Source organism: Falco peregrinus, chromosome 10 (genome assembly GCF_023634155.1).
Source record: "Falco peregrinus isolate bFalPer1 chromosome 10, bFalPer1.pri, whole genome shotgun sequence".
Lineage (NCBI taxonomy): Eukaryota > Metazoa > Chordata > Aves > Falconiformes > Falconidae > Falco > Falco peregrinus.
Window position 1 is genome coordinate 34,403,974 of NC_073730.1, and position 14,500 is coordinate 34,418,473.

The 14,500-nt window shown below is 52.4% G+C and overlaps 1 long non-coding RNA gene across 1 annotated transcript; it reads left to right on the forward strand.

The window, feature by feature from the left end:
- Positions 1-1,914: 1,914 nt before the first annotated feature.
- On the forward strand, positions 1,915-5,956 carry LOC129785255 (uncharacterized). Its single transcript, XR_008749031.1, has 4 exons — positions 1,915-2,035; positions 2,151-2,282; positions 4,305-4,344; positions 5,033-5,956. It is a non-coding gene; the product is annotated as an uncharacterized LOC129785255 (long non-coding RNA).
- The last annotated feature ends 8,544 nt before the right edge of the window (positions 5,957-14,500 follow it).

The following is a 14,500-nucleotide window of genomic DNA, read 5'->3' on the forward strand; positions in this document are numbered from 1 at the left end:
CTGCCCCGGGAGTCTGCCACCCAACGAATCATCCTCGTGCGTGGCCATGGTGCAATATACTGCTTTCAGTATATACATATCAGCATATTCAGCAATATGCTGCTGTAATTCATATTTCTAGAGGCCAGCAGGACAGATTTGCTATCCTATTTATACTGTCATAGTTTGATATTCTTTTTTAATATTATTTAAAAAGAAGCAAACCTCAAGCCCAGAGCAGTGGTAATGGCCAACGCGCCTTTTGTCCCTGAGCACCAGCCGTGAGTGCCGTGCCGGTGGCTGAGCTGCTCGCTCAGGGACGTTGACTGTTAGCCACGGCATTGGAAGTGCTGCTGCTCTCTGCAAATGCTTTACATTTACACCAGTAGGATCACTCACACAGGATGAAAATGAGCTAAAGTATGAGATGAGGTATCTGGATCCAGTTGCTGCTCTGACTGGTTCTGCCTCAGAGCTGCAGCATCACATGGCAAATGCAAGGAAGAAGCTGTGGTGCTGTTAGCACACGGATTTTGTAGCAGAAGAGCTGCCCAGACGGCCTAATTACAGCCAGCCTTGCTTTCCGTAACCCAGCACCACGCTGTGCCAAATCCGTTGCTGGTTCTGCACTTGCTGGTTTCTTAGCAAGGGCCATGGCAAGTGAGTGAAGGAAGAAGTGAGCCTGTGAGATGATCTGTTGGACTTCCAGGAGGAATTCAGCTGCTGTGAATGTCTGGAGGAGCAATAAAACCTTGCCAAATTACAGCACACGTTCCAACGTGGTGTGCACATGCACAACATGTAAGAAATTATTATCATTTTTAGAATAAACAATAAGAAAGAAAGAATCTGCTAACTGACCCATCCTTGTTCTATTTGATATTTAGACTTATACACTTATATTGGTATAGCAGAGATACATGCAACTTGGTGTTAAAAAAAAATTAACACTTATTCTTTAAACTATTTTTTTCCTGGAAAACACACTGATCAATAGCATACTAGAACAGACGGTATCTTAAAAAAAATCCCAAACCACTTCTTCCCTTTGCAGTGCAAGCTCCTGGCCATGCAGAGCAGTCATACCAGGCAGCACTGGTGGTGCTGATAGAAACGCTCTTGGGTCCTGCTGCTGCTCCTGCGCGTGATGCCCCTCACCGCCTCCCCCCGCAGCTCCTCACCATCCCTGCCCTGGTGGGGCACGCCGGGTGCTGGGCAGCCCCGCAGGCTGTCGGGGCAGGGTCTGACCCCCAGCAGCCCCTGGCTGCCACCGCCGCAGCAGCACACCTGCCGTGGGCATGCAGCCCCAGCCTGCCCCAGCTCAGAAACCAGCTCCCCCATGGCAGGAGCTGATTTTGGAATTTTTTCCTTCTCCCATGCATCTTCACAAGTAAACGCAGTGTGCACCCAAGAGCAGCTGCTACCGAGAGTTGTTGCAGCAGAGAAGAGAGTCCGGGTTGGTTGGGTGTTAATTACTCATTTATTGTTTTCACAGGGTCAGGGCTTAACACCCGGCGGCAGCTCAGCCCCCCCAGCCGCTCGCTCCCTCCCCCCAGCGGGGTGGGGAGAGACGCGGGAGGGTGAAAGTGAGAAAACGGGTGGGCTGAGATGAAGGCAGTTCCCCAGGTACAGCACCAGCTGTGTGCACAAGCAGAGCAAGCCCAGGCGTTCCCCCAGCACCTCCCAGGGCAGGAGGTGCTCAGCCCCCCCAGGGCAGCAGGGCTCCAGCACACCTAACGGGGCTGGGGGAGACCAGCGCCATCGCTGCCAGCGGCCCCCCTTCCTCCTCCTTCCCCCAGCGCTCCATGCTGAGCGTGAGGCCGTACGGGGTGGGTACCCCTGGGCTCGGGGGGGGCAGCTGGCGCGGCATGTCCCCCCCCAGCTCCCTGTGCCCCCCAGCTGCTGGCTGTGGGGGGTGAGGAGCAGAACAGCCCCCGGCGCTGTGCAGCGCTGCTGGTTCATCCTCTCCAGGTCCCTGGAAAATGCCTCACCGAGGCTCAGCATTTCTTCTTCTCCTATGGGATGGGTGGACGTACAAGAGAAGCTGGAACTGGAGGTAGATTTGGAAGTTAGACACAGCTGTGAAACAAGGAGATTTTCAGATTTTGGTGTTCTTTTTCGGGTTTTGCTGTTGGGGATGTGTGCGTTAAGGTTTTTCTCTTCTTTTTCAGGGTGTGTTCATCCTTCCTCTTGCCAAGTCAGTCCCCAGCTGAATGCTGCAGCCTCTCGAGGTGTTCTGACACGAGAGCCAGCTCCTAGTGATTTAGTGCCTCTGAGCCGCAGCCAGATAATGATCTTTCCAGGTACTCAAGTTTCCCTGAAATTCAGACCCTTGAATTGTTTTGTTTCGTGGGTGGCTTTGTGTCTGTGGGGCATGGTGCAAAGGAGAAAAGTTCCACTCCAGCGCCGGAGTGCCCCAGCTGCTCCTCTCCACCGCCGGCAGCTTTCTTCTCCCAGCACCCAGGGAAATGAAACAGGTAATGAGCTCAGAGAGTTCTTAACAGGCACTCGAGTGAAAAAAAAAAAAAAAAAAAAGTCAGAGCAACCTTCACAATGCATGTCAAAGAAAAAGGGAAAAAGCAAGATGAGATTGGGAAGAAAATGTTGGCACACTTTTCCAGTGTGACCATACAGTGCGTCAGAGAGAGAATGGCTGGGCACGGCTGGCCTGCTCTGCCTTGGAAATGCTCATTACTTGTACATTAATGAACTTAAGAAAATGAAATGTACTTGGTCATTAAGTGACATTAGAAAACTTAATTTAAACCCCCCATAAACAGTGAGCAATGTACAAATAAATTCTCTGCTGAGTCAACTTCAGCCTTTGCGGTTGGGTTCTCCCCTGTCTTTGGAGGGGGAGGATTCCTTTCTGACCGGTGAGCAGCAGAGATATTTCAAAAGAGATAAAAAATCCTGCGTTCAAAGCTTCCCAAAAAAGGAATAGATCGTTGCTCTTGTGCGCAATTTACTGTGCTCAATAAGTTTTCTGGGAAATCCATTGTACAGCCTCTGAGGCTCAGCTCATCATGGGCTATGACAGCCTGGTGTCAGTGCCAAAGAGAGGCAAGAGAAGGTTTCCAGGAGCACCAGTGTGTTACAGTATGGGGTACAGTCTCCCATTTTTTAGCAGAAAATAGGAATAGCTATTGAAGTCGTGCCTTAGAATGCAATAAGAGATGGGCAGTGTGTTGCACAGAGCTGAGTCCTACCCAGCTAATTTCCATGTGCAGTGTCTTGTCATCCCAGCAGGTCTGCAGGGGTCCAGCGCCAAACAAGATTGTGGAGGGCGGGTTCCTGGGTGGCTTCAGGAAAGCAGGGCTAATGGCCAAGCCCTGCCCCCTCCCCCCCACCCAATCTGTGCATGAGTCTATGCGAGCTTGGTGATCCCAAGAGATCCTTCATGTCTTTAGTACTCAAAAAATATTGTAAACCTCAAGCTCAACAGCCAGAAGACCCCTCTGCATCACCTGTGCCCACCCACAGAAGATCATATTAAGATTAGATATAAGGAAGAAATTACTGTGAGGGCGGCGAGGCGCTGGCCCAGGCTGCCCGCAGCAGCTGTGGGTGCCCCATCCCTGGCAGGGCTCAAGGCCAGGCTGGACGAGGCTGGGAGCAGCCTGGGCTGGGGGGAGGGGGCCCTGCCCGTGGTGGGGGGTGGGACTGGGTGGTCTTGGAGGTCTCTTCCAACTCAGACCATGCTGTGATTCTGTGATCTGTGGTATTGTGTGTGGAAACTTTAGAAATGAGCACCTAAATTAAAAAGTGGAAGATGTTGCCTGCTGGCATGTCCTAAGCAGCGCCATCAGACAGATGCCCAGCGGTCTCACTCACTGAGGGGCAGCTGGGGATATACTGTTGATCGGGGGAGAAATGGGGAATTATGAAGTGACCCAGCTCTCCCTGATGTTAACTCATTAACAAAACGTGGGCTGAGGGCAGGTATGGCTTACGTGGTAGTTTAATGTCTCAGCAGCTTTTATCTATGTTTTGTTCATACACAGAACGGCTTAAACAATAAAGGACGTGTTTGCTAGCATCTGCATTTTACCCAGAGAAGCTTCCCACATGGGGGCTTAATGCCATTTGAATGAGGGGTGCATGTTGCCTTACATGCACGTTTAAGAGCGGCTCCTTCACCCTGCGAGGGCTGGGAGTGGTGGCACAAAGCCAGGGGAGGCTTCAGGAGCGGTTCTCTGTGCTCATGTCTTGCATGTTCAGTAACCCAGTAATAATGTAATTCAGTAAACAGCTCTGGTACTCTTTTGGGAAAACGTCTGATACAAATATATCATGTATTATAACGGCCATTGATGTAATTTTAGGTAGCACCTGGTGCTTCCCTGCTCCCTGGAGCCGAAGGTGGTGAGGAGCTGCCTCGGGGCTGGTGGGGGAGCTGGGGGGTGTGGGGGAGGGGGGGGGAAGGGAAGGCACCTACCTGGAGCCCCCAGGCCGCCTGGCAGGCGCAGGCCTTCCCCCACTGGAAAGCAACAGCGGGAGCAAGGGCCCTGCGGCCGCTGTGTGGGTAAGGGGCTCGCCGACAGCCATGGCCAAGAGCTGCCCACAGGAAGACAAATCCTGTCTTTCCCATTCCTGCCGTTCTCCCAGCGCCATTCCCTGCCTTCCCAGGGGTTGGGGGGGTGCACCCCCCCTGCAGCGGCATGCTCAACACTGCCCACCACGGCTTGCTCCTTGCTCCCCCCCTCTCCAGCTCAGCCATGTGTTATCTGCCACGGAAAGTTGGCAAGATCTCTTGATCAAGGGTTGTGGCCATCATCATTCTTTGCTATTTCCCTGTAAACAGCCCTCCCTTTACACTCAGCTTTAATTTTGGCCTCTCTGCTTCGTTCCCATTGCTCCTGAAGCCCCACAGTCCTTCACGTCCTTGTCAGTGCCCCCCTCGGTGGGAACTGCTGGGTGGGATCCTGCCCGCAGCTGCAGCCACGCAGCACGGAGCTGTGACACCACAGGTAGGACGCTGGGTGGGCAAGGAAATGTCTTTTGAACCTTGGCCAGGCTCTCTGCTTCTGCTCAGCTTCTGTGTGTTTTGCAGGCAAAACCAGCACTGCTTGGCCAGCATTAAGTGGTATTTCAGCACCAGGCAGGAGGAAGCAAACAGCTGTCCGTTTTCACTCAGGATGGCCAGGCCGGGCTATACAGATTTTATTATAAGCTCTGAACCAGCAGAACCTGTGTACTGGCCTCAGGAACAAGATGAGCTGGTTCTTCATAATTGTAAAATTATTTTTTATTAAAATATAATTGTAAAATCTGTTGCCAAAAGAAAAATAATAGAAAAATAAATCCTCAAATCCTGCAAATGCAAGACTGAGCTTTCATGGTTGGACGAAGAAAAGAGCAGGGATGGAAATGGGGAGCCATGCCTCCCTTCCCTTGAAGCTGCCTGTGAGCGATGCTCTCGCCGTGGCCCAGCTGCACGGCTTGTGCTTACGCAGACACAGTGGGCACTGCTGAGCGGCTCCGGTACCCACTGCACCCAGCATCCACAGCCCCCCACAACACACTGCCTTCTGCTGCTTCCACATCATCTGGAGGAGACTGGCGGCTGGTGGGCCACAGGCAGCCTGCGGAGACAGGAGTGACATGGGGTGCAGCCGGCTCACCCCCCGAGAGCCAGCTCCGCCACCGCTTCTGGGCATCCCGTGCCAGTGCAGGTGTTCACTGGAGAGGCTGGGAGGAGAGGGGAGGAAAATGAATCAGACTTCAGCAACCTGCTAAGATCCCCTTCGGTGGGAACAGACCTTGTTGCTGTGGTGTACCATATGAGTTCAAGCCTTTTCAATGTTTGATTTGCTAATGAAAAGTAAAGTTCTTCAAAGCGCTTTGCTGTGACCCCCTTTACGGCTCTTCTAGCGCACGTTTCCTACCTGGGTAATTTATATGGGCAGCTGGGCTGCAGCTCAGGCTCTGCCCGCTGCTCCTTGCGGTCCTTGGGAGAGGGCTGCTGCTCGCTCCCTGCCTCTGCCTGTCTCTATTAGTTATTAGAGTTCTGGGGTTTTTTGGGTTTTTTTTTTGTTTTTTTGGTTTTTTTTTTTTTTTTTCAAGTAGCATTAACTGAACTGCCACATGCTCAATATTTAAATAAAGACCTGAAACTTTGGTGCTATACATTTTCAAAGTTTTTTTCCTACTAATGCTTTTTTCAATGCCTTTCTCCCCCCGCCTCTACGATAAAGCAGCAGCTTTCTAGGAAGGAGAGCCCCTTTAAATGGGATATAATGAGAGACAGCCCTCTTTAATGGGAAATAAAGAGAGAGAAGCACTGGTGAGCCAGACCCATGGTTCCAGAGCTGCTGGGGCATTGCTGCTGAGCATTGATCTCTGCGCTGCCTGGACAGCCTGAAGCTGCTCCTGCCCTCCTGCTGCTGAGCCGTGCCCCCTGCCCTGCAGGCAGAGGGAGCTGGGGGGGGGGGGTGGGGGCAGGCACAGGTAAGGACTTCAGGTCACCTCGTCCCCCACTGCTCAGCAGCTCACGTGTAGGAGAAGTCCGGAGGAGCAAAGCTCTGCTCTTACCTCTGACGGGTCCTCCGTGGGATGGCAGTTAGTGATTGCCCTTCTCATTGCACAACCGGTGCCTCAGGGACCCTGCCAGGCTCAGTTAGGAAACGCCTTCGGTATTTCAGCAGATCCCTCCTGAGGAGCATTGCCAAAGTAACATTGTGTCCTAAAGAAAAAGGATTGCTGACAAACAACTAAAATAAAAAACAAGCTTTATCAGCACCCAGCCAGCATCGATGAAAGATATACAGAGGTTATTCGTCCAGCTGTATTTCCTCTAACCTTGCTGACATGCCTGGATCTTCTCCCATATGTCACCTGTATCAGCCAAACCACCAGCAAAATAAGCCTCAAAAGCGTTTGACAATGAATATAAGCACAAATAAGGTTCACTTTTAAAGCAGACAATCAGGATACTTGAAGTGTGTCCCGGATGGCTTCAGGTGGGACCTGATGGTGCCTTACCTGGCATTTGCTGGATCCCCACAGCTGATGGATACAAAAATGGGAGAAAACGTCTGTGAAGGCAGCATGTGGCCCTCCAGCGTGAGCGTTTCCACCTGGCCGGTCATACACAACACGCTGTTATAATCTGGTCCAAACGTAGGTAACTTTGCATGGATAAACCCAAATGCTTTAAGAATAAAACCTCTGGCTACTGTGTGGCAACTGGGAGGTGACAGTCATGAGGACAGACGTGGGTGCTGCTGTGGCTGGGGGCCATGGTGAAACCTCGCTGCTGCCGTAGCACGCCGGCCCTTGGCATGCCAGCTGCTGGCACGCTGGCCCTTGCACTCTCACCACCCTTTCCCAACGATGGCACCGGTGCCAGCGGGCTCCCAGTCTGGGAAGGGTCACGCCTGGTGGGAAGCTAGAGGGAGTCTCGAGAGACGTGGTAACAGGAACGCAGCAGGGGAACGTCTAATGGGAGCATGGGCGGGCGTCATCCCCTATCAGCTGCCGGCGGCACGAAATCTCAAGGTCACACTTACACCAGACCCCTCTTATCTGCGTTATCAGCTTTTATTTCCTGGGCTGTTGCTTGCCCCAGTTACTTCAGGAAAGAAAAGGACAAGAGGATGCCGCGGTATTTCTAAATGTTTATTCTGTCAGTAGACAGCAGCTGGTTTTCCAAGGGCTGCGCAGCTCCCACTGCAGTTTTTGGGGCCAAGCAGGCTCTCGGGCAGCACCAGAGCCGGGACCTGATGCAGCAGCCGTCGTCCCTCGAGGCGCAGGGGGCTGGGCTGGGGTCCCGCACTCCCACCCCTGCCAAGTGACTGTACAGCGCTGCTGGCCACGCTGGGCCGGGTGACTGCGTGGTACACAGCGCCAGCAAACTGGGCTGCTGAGAGGCTGCCTGTCACCCGTGAGACGCGTTGAGGAAAATCGAGTTCCTCTGAGGCCATAGAGCCGAGACTTGTCCAGGAGCTGGGGCAGAGCCTGGCTGCTGCCCCCAGCCCGGCTCACCGCAGCCCTGGTGGTGTGGGTCAGCCCCCGCGCCACAGCTGGCCAGCCCCCATCTCCCGCGTCCTGGTGTGATGGAAATAAGGGCTGGGAATGGCTGCCCCATGTATTTGGTGAGGGTGTAAAAGGTGACCCCGAGCCCTGGCAGCAGTGCTGCCCTCCACTCACAGCCCAGGTCTGGATCTTTTCTTCAGCACCAAGGCTTAGCTCGCTTGAAGCTTTACAATGACTTACATTTGAGGTTTGCATGTGAATTTGATGCCAGTTCTGTGACACCGAAGTGTTTGGGACAGAGCCTGGACCTTGCAGAGTGTTTCAGGTGCAGGGCTCGCCTCGCCGCCTCCTCCCCTGCACGGTGACGGGGGTCCTGTACCGAGGGCCGGAAGAATTTGAAGTTACCAGCTCTAGCAAGGGAAGGAGACAACATCATGTATGTGCTGCTGAATGTAATTAATGTACTTATTTATCATAGTACACTTGCATGATGTGGTGGCTGGTGTTTCTAAAGCCCTGGGCTGCCTGCTGCCGGTTAAACCCCAGGTTTCCAATGGCAAAACCCGCTATCGTTGTGAGTTTTGGTGACCTGATGCAGTTGGCTTTAACTGAAATGCTGTTGGGTGATGCCAGGGAAACACACAAAGGGCAGCTTTAATTTTTCATTATTTTTCTTTCCATCCAGGTTTCCTACCCTTTCGTTCCCATCCCGTGGGAAGCCACTGGAGGAGCGTGCAATGCTGCAGGAGTGTGCTGTTCAGTACCTTCCTCCCTGCCGTGTGCTGGCACCCGCTCCCGGGTGTCTGCTCACCTTCTGAGGGTGGGGATGAGAACACAAAATGTGCGTGGGCACCAAGGAGGAGTGGAGCACTTGTAGAGGAAAGTCCTTTCTGAACCTGCCACTTCCTTCTGCTTTTAAATAGTGTTTTGCACATGCTGCTGTCACCGAGCATCTCCTGCGGCCGATGCTCTGCGGTTGGTGAGCAGCTGCGTGTGTGAGTGGATGGGCACCTTTCCTACCTGCTGGCTGAGCAGCAACTAATAAGAAACAAGAGAGCAGCAGCTCTGTAAGTATGTCCTTAAGATACAATTATTTAAAATGACAATTAATTGTAAGAAAAGCTTTCCAGGCCCAAATCTAATTAAAATTTGGATTTAGATTCCTGTCAAGGAAAAAGACAATCGTAAACCCCAGCAGACCTCCGATTGTACAGGGGGGGTGCCAGCACGATGAACACCTTCTGGCAATGATGTTCAGGCCTGCTGGCATGTCTGGATGCAGGCAGGGTTTGCCCATGACGTGCAGTGCCTGCCCAGACACCCCCACAGCGGCAGGATGCAGGGTCAGGGAGAGGAGCCGGGGGCTCTCCTGGGTTTGCCTTCATCTACCTCCCCGGGGGATGCGGGGCTTTTTAGGGAGGGGGAAAAGACTTAGTAAATGCAGTTGAAGTCAGATGGCAAGGTGAAGCAAATGTGTTTATTTTGTTTAATACACTAATTAAAATGAGGTTTTAATGTTCTGTACAAAAACAGGGGAGGGGGGGAGATATGGCCCAGTGGTTGGTTGCATATGCTTCACCTGAACCATGCCAACTGTATGCTTACAGCTTGAAGCACATCACGATTTCATCGGCACTGTAGCTTTCAGGGCTCATTCAAACACATTTATATTCACTCAGTTACAAAAATATCTTCATTGCTTCTTTGAACTCTGGTACCTTCCCTGGGAGGAAGGCTTTGCCTCTCCTCGGCAGCCCCTGGCCTCCTGCGGCTCTGCCGGGAGCACTGGTGCTGTGTGCACCTGCCGAGCGGCCAGGGCGAGGGGCTCTGGTGCAAAGCCTGGGCTTGCTGCATTCCTCTGTGCCACTGTGACCCCCGACCTTGCTTTGCAAACTCCAGAACTACAATAAAACACCCACTTTCCGTAGACTCAGGACTGCAGCAAATAAGTGATGCAGCCCATCTTCTGCTCCAGGAGGTACAAAAGGAAATGATCTGTTTGCTTTCCTGGTTTTATGAACTGGAGAGCGTTCTTAGGAAATTCTAATGGCTTTATGGATTTAAAGCCATATTTCTGCAGGGCCAGGGATCATCAGGAGCGGCCAGGGCAGCTGCAGGGAGAGCGCAGCCCCCAGGTCGGGGGCTCTGGGAAAGACCGATGCTTCCTTTCGTTATTTATTTATCAGGATTGCTGGGAACTCCTGTGGCTGTGCTCCCCCCAGCCCTCTGCTGCGGCGTGTGGGACGAAGCATCAGCACCGAGACACTTGCACAAACAGCTTTAAATTTTGGGAGCTCAGAATCGGCTAGCGTGCATCCTGTAAGTGAGTGAATTTCAGAATTACATCACAAGACAGAATAAACCAAGGATAACTCAGGCCCGGGCAGTTCGGTAGCCTTTTGATCAAGCAGGAAACTTGAATTAAAATGCACCCGCAGCCCTGCCTGCCACGGGCGCGGAGCCCAGCTGGGTGCAGGGGAAGGTGGGGGCACAGACCCTTCCTGAAACGAGCACCTCCACCTGACACAGGGCATTATCACTGTCATTAATAAATAATGTTCAGTCATTTATTAACTGGCATTTCCAAAATTGCTGCAGAGGTTTCTGCGTCCACGCAGAACGTCCAGCCCACACAGCCAGGTCGCGCCTGCTCCTGCCCTGCCAGCGCCGCAGCAGGGAGCCCTGAGCCCCGCGTGGGGTTGGGGGGTTCCACACGGGCTGGCAGAAGGTGCGATGTGCAAATTAAACGATGCCATAATGGTTAGCAGATTTGCCTTGCTCTTCGGAGCATTTCAAAATGTCAGACTAACCAAAGCTGGCAGTTTATTGTTATTATTGAATATCATAGGCTTTACAAAGAGCCATCTACTATTTTTACCTTATCTGAGGTAAAAAATACAATGAAAGAGTCAGGTTGCCAGCATCCTGCAGCATCTGTTTTGCACCTACCCCCAGTCGCTGCTGGCGGGGAGCAACTGGGCGCTGGCTGCTGTCCCAGCGGGATGGCTGGGGACAATGGTGACACTGGTGATGTGCCAGCCCAGCGACGGTGACCCTGGCACTGTGTCCTTGGGCAGCAGAAAGCCCTGGGAATTTGCATTACCTGTCTCCTTTGCCCACCAGCGCAGGTGTGCTGTATGCAGGGGTGGGCACTGGCATGAGCCACTTGTCGGGATGCTGCACAGCGTGGAGGGTTTCCAAAGCCCTCACTGGGGGCTGAGCTGGAAGAGGAGTTTACACCAACACAGAGGATTTTGACCTGTGCTCAAATAACTGCTGCAGCGGAGAGAAAGGTGGGTAATGTCACCCAGCCTTGGCCAGCCAGTGCAGGGTCCAGCCCTGAGACTGCAAAGGCAAGATGCTGCTCACCTGGTTATTTGCAAGCAGCGCTGGCTTTAAAATGTGTGCATCTACTTTGAAAACAGTACTACATTTAGTAGCGAAATTATTTTATTGTGAAAGCATTAACTTTCTGATTTCACAAAGCAGAGGCAAGGGAGCCAGAGCACTATAAGCAGGGAGGGCACAGTGTGATCCTGTAATTTGTTTTGAGATGCTTAGTGTAAAAGGGATATGTACCTGAGACCAAATGACTAAATAAAGCCCATAGATAATGGGCAATGACTGCAGGGTCCAGTAAAATATCAGCTGAATTATTAACTTTGACATTGTTACTGTACTCAAACTAATTTATTGACATAGCTGCTATAATCATTCATTTCCAGTAACTTAGATAATCCTGCTATGTCAATACATGCGAGGGGACAGGGGAACAGGGCCAAACCCCACCGTGGTGGTTTTGTAATTGTCTTTTAAAAGTGAGAGGGTGGATGGGGAGAAGACAAACAGAGCTTGTTTGGTACATGGCCCCAGTGCCTTTTTGGTTTTGTCTTTCCACAAATGAATGTGTATAAATGGATTGCAGCCAGGAGGTTTCTCACCTCCTGAAAAGCAAAGTGTCAAGTCAAAACCAGGCTGGGGGTGAGAGCAGGTGATTAAAATAAAACCCTGCCAGGCTCAAACTGGTGCTTGTGCAGTTTGTGAAACACTGGAGAGGTCTGCATGCAGGGAGCAGCTCTGAGGGGCTGCAGTGGGTGGCTGGGCTGTGAGCGCCGAGGGGCTGGATGGGGTACCAGGGGCTCGTCCCACTGCCCACTGCAGCCTCTGCACCCTTGCCTGCCACCCGAGCATCTGAAGCATAGCCCATGAGCCAGCGCAGGCTCTAGAGTGTCTTTTTGACCTTGAGACTGCTTTCAGTAGGACATTTTGCTGACAGCCCTGTGTGGATTTGCGCATCCTGATGGCCTGTGGCTGCTGGGCCACACAATGCTTGTGTGATGCATCAGCTGAGCCCCTGCGATGCACTGAGCAAACTCATGTGTTGCACCAGCTAAGCATGTGCAATGCACTGGCCAGGTTCATGAAATGCGCTGGCCGAGCTCGCACAATGCACGAGCCAAACTTGCACAATGCACTGGCCAAGCTCGCAGGATGCACTGGCCAAGCTCATGCAATGTGCTGGCCAAGCTTACCAGATGCACTGGCCAAGCTCATGCAATGCAGTGGCCAAGCTTGCCCAGTGCCCTGGGGTGTGTGCCTTTGCTGTACCCCATCCCAGCCGGGAGCTGTGGAAGCAAGGCACAGGAAGGGAGAGCCTGCTCTGGTGGCATTTCCCAGGCAGCTCATGGGGTCTTCTAATTATTGTTGCCTACTGGTGGTTCAGCTGTGGTTAATGAACTGCAGCAGCTCCTTGTGCTTGCAGCCCAGGGGGAAGACTGGGGCAGGCAAAGGAGCAGGACTGGGATGGCACGGGGGGGCAGGCAGCAGCAGCCCCTGCCCCATTCCCAGTCCTGGGGGCTGTTGCGGGCTGGACGGAGGCAGCCACTGCCGCTGCGGGGTCTGGCACTGGGGATGCTCGGGGACACAGCTCGGGGCATGCTGGGGATGGAGAGGGGATGGTGCCGCTGTCGGGGGGCAGCAGGGAGGGTGCAGGGGGCAGAAGGGGCAGCCTGGGTACACAGACACTGGTGTTTAAATATTGCTGTCCAGTGCATTTGTTTATCCTGGGCTAAATGCTCCGGAGCTCTTGGCAGCGTGTAGCTGGCTGTATTCAGCTGTGCGGCCGCGCTCCGGCTGCAGGGCTGCGGGCGGCTGGCTGCTGCGCTCCTGGGCATGGGGCCTGCGGTCTGCCGCCCCCAGCATGGGTGCCAAGGGCAGTAACACTCAGGCCATTTCTCTGAGCTATTAAACCCAGACTTGGAAGCTAAAAACTTGGTTTCTGAGTCTTAAAATACCCATGGCAGAACCTCTGCAGCGTGGATGGTCCCGTGCCCATCGCCCGCCAGCAGCAGGACACAGCTGGGCTTGGCTTGTGGGGTGGGCAGCGGCGCAGGGGCTGCCCCCCGGAGCTGCCCACCCGCTGGGACGTGGGCTCCACCAAGAGCCCGTGCAGTGGGGCTTTGAATTTCTTACATGGAAAAGCTTTAGGATAGTCATGCTAGGTGACTGACAGAGCTGAGCTGCAACCCAGCACCACCTAAACTAATGGTGGGCTCCTAATCAAAAGCAATACATCTTTTTAATAGCAAAGAGATCTTTAGTGAAGAACAAAGGGATTTATTATTTCATTAGCAAATGAGGTATCATCAAAGTACCAGTTTCCAGAGCCCTCCGTGGCACTGACGTAATTCTTATGAAAAATGGCAAACATATTCTGAGCATGGAGGAGGGCACACAGACAGCTTGGACCGACTTGCAGCGTTTGTATATGTTGCACGTTTGCATTGATGTGGTCACGATGCAAACAGTCCCTCTGCCTGCACACAGCAGAGGTTCCTCCTCACGCTGGGGCACCTCCTTGCCTGAGGTCCCTGTGATGGGGCTCTGTTGGCTGCAGCTCATTAGAGGTTCTGAAAAAATCTTAGATATTTTCCCTCTCTCAAAGGTATTGCATCCATGTGCTTTGCAAATGTGGGGGTGTCTTCTGTGAACTACTTGTGGTGTAATTCAGAGATGAACACTTCAGCTCTGCCTTCGCAGCACAGATTGTACCTTTTTCTTCACTTTGATTGAAATGACTCACCCATAACTTAATTCTGGGGGATTTTTCACTCCTATGGATTTAGACCCCAGCCCAGCCCAGGCAGCAAAATCTGATATATTGCCACCCTCGGTCTTTCGAGTTGTACTGGGGATGACGATGGGGAATGCTCTATAAGAAGCTCTCCAGCTACCATATCTTGATAATTGTCATATACCAAAGGTATTTTATAATTATACAGTAGCAGCAAGAGATATTAGAGAACGAGACATGCACTTAGTAAGAAAAATAATCAATAAAACTTGCTTTACTAAAGTTCCTAAAGGCTACCAAAATGTTACCTTTAATGAATTTCTGATCAGCTTATGAGACTCCAGAATGGCCCTTTTAAAACTAGAAATAAATTTTGGCACCGGGTGAAATCTTGTTGCGTTGCAGGCTCGCAGAGGTTTAGTGACTTCTGATGGAGTCGGGATGGTTTATGCCTCCCGTAGACCTCCCTGT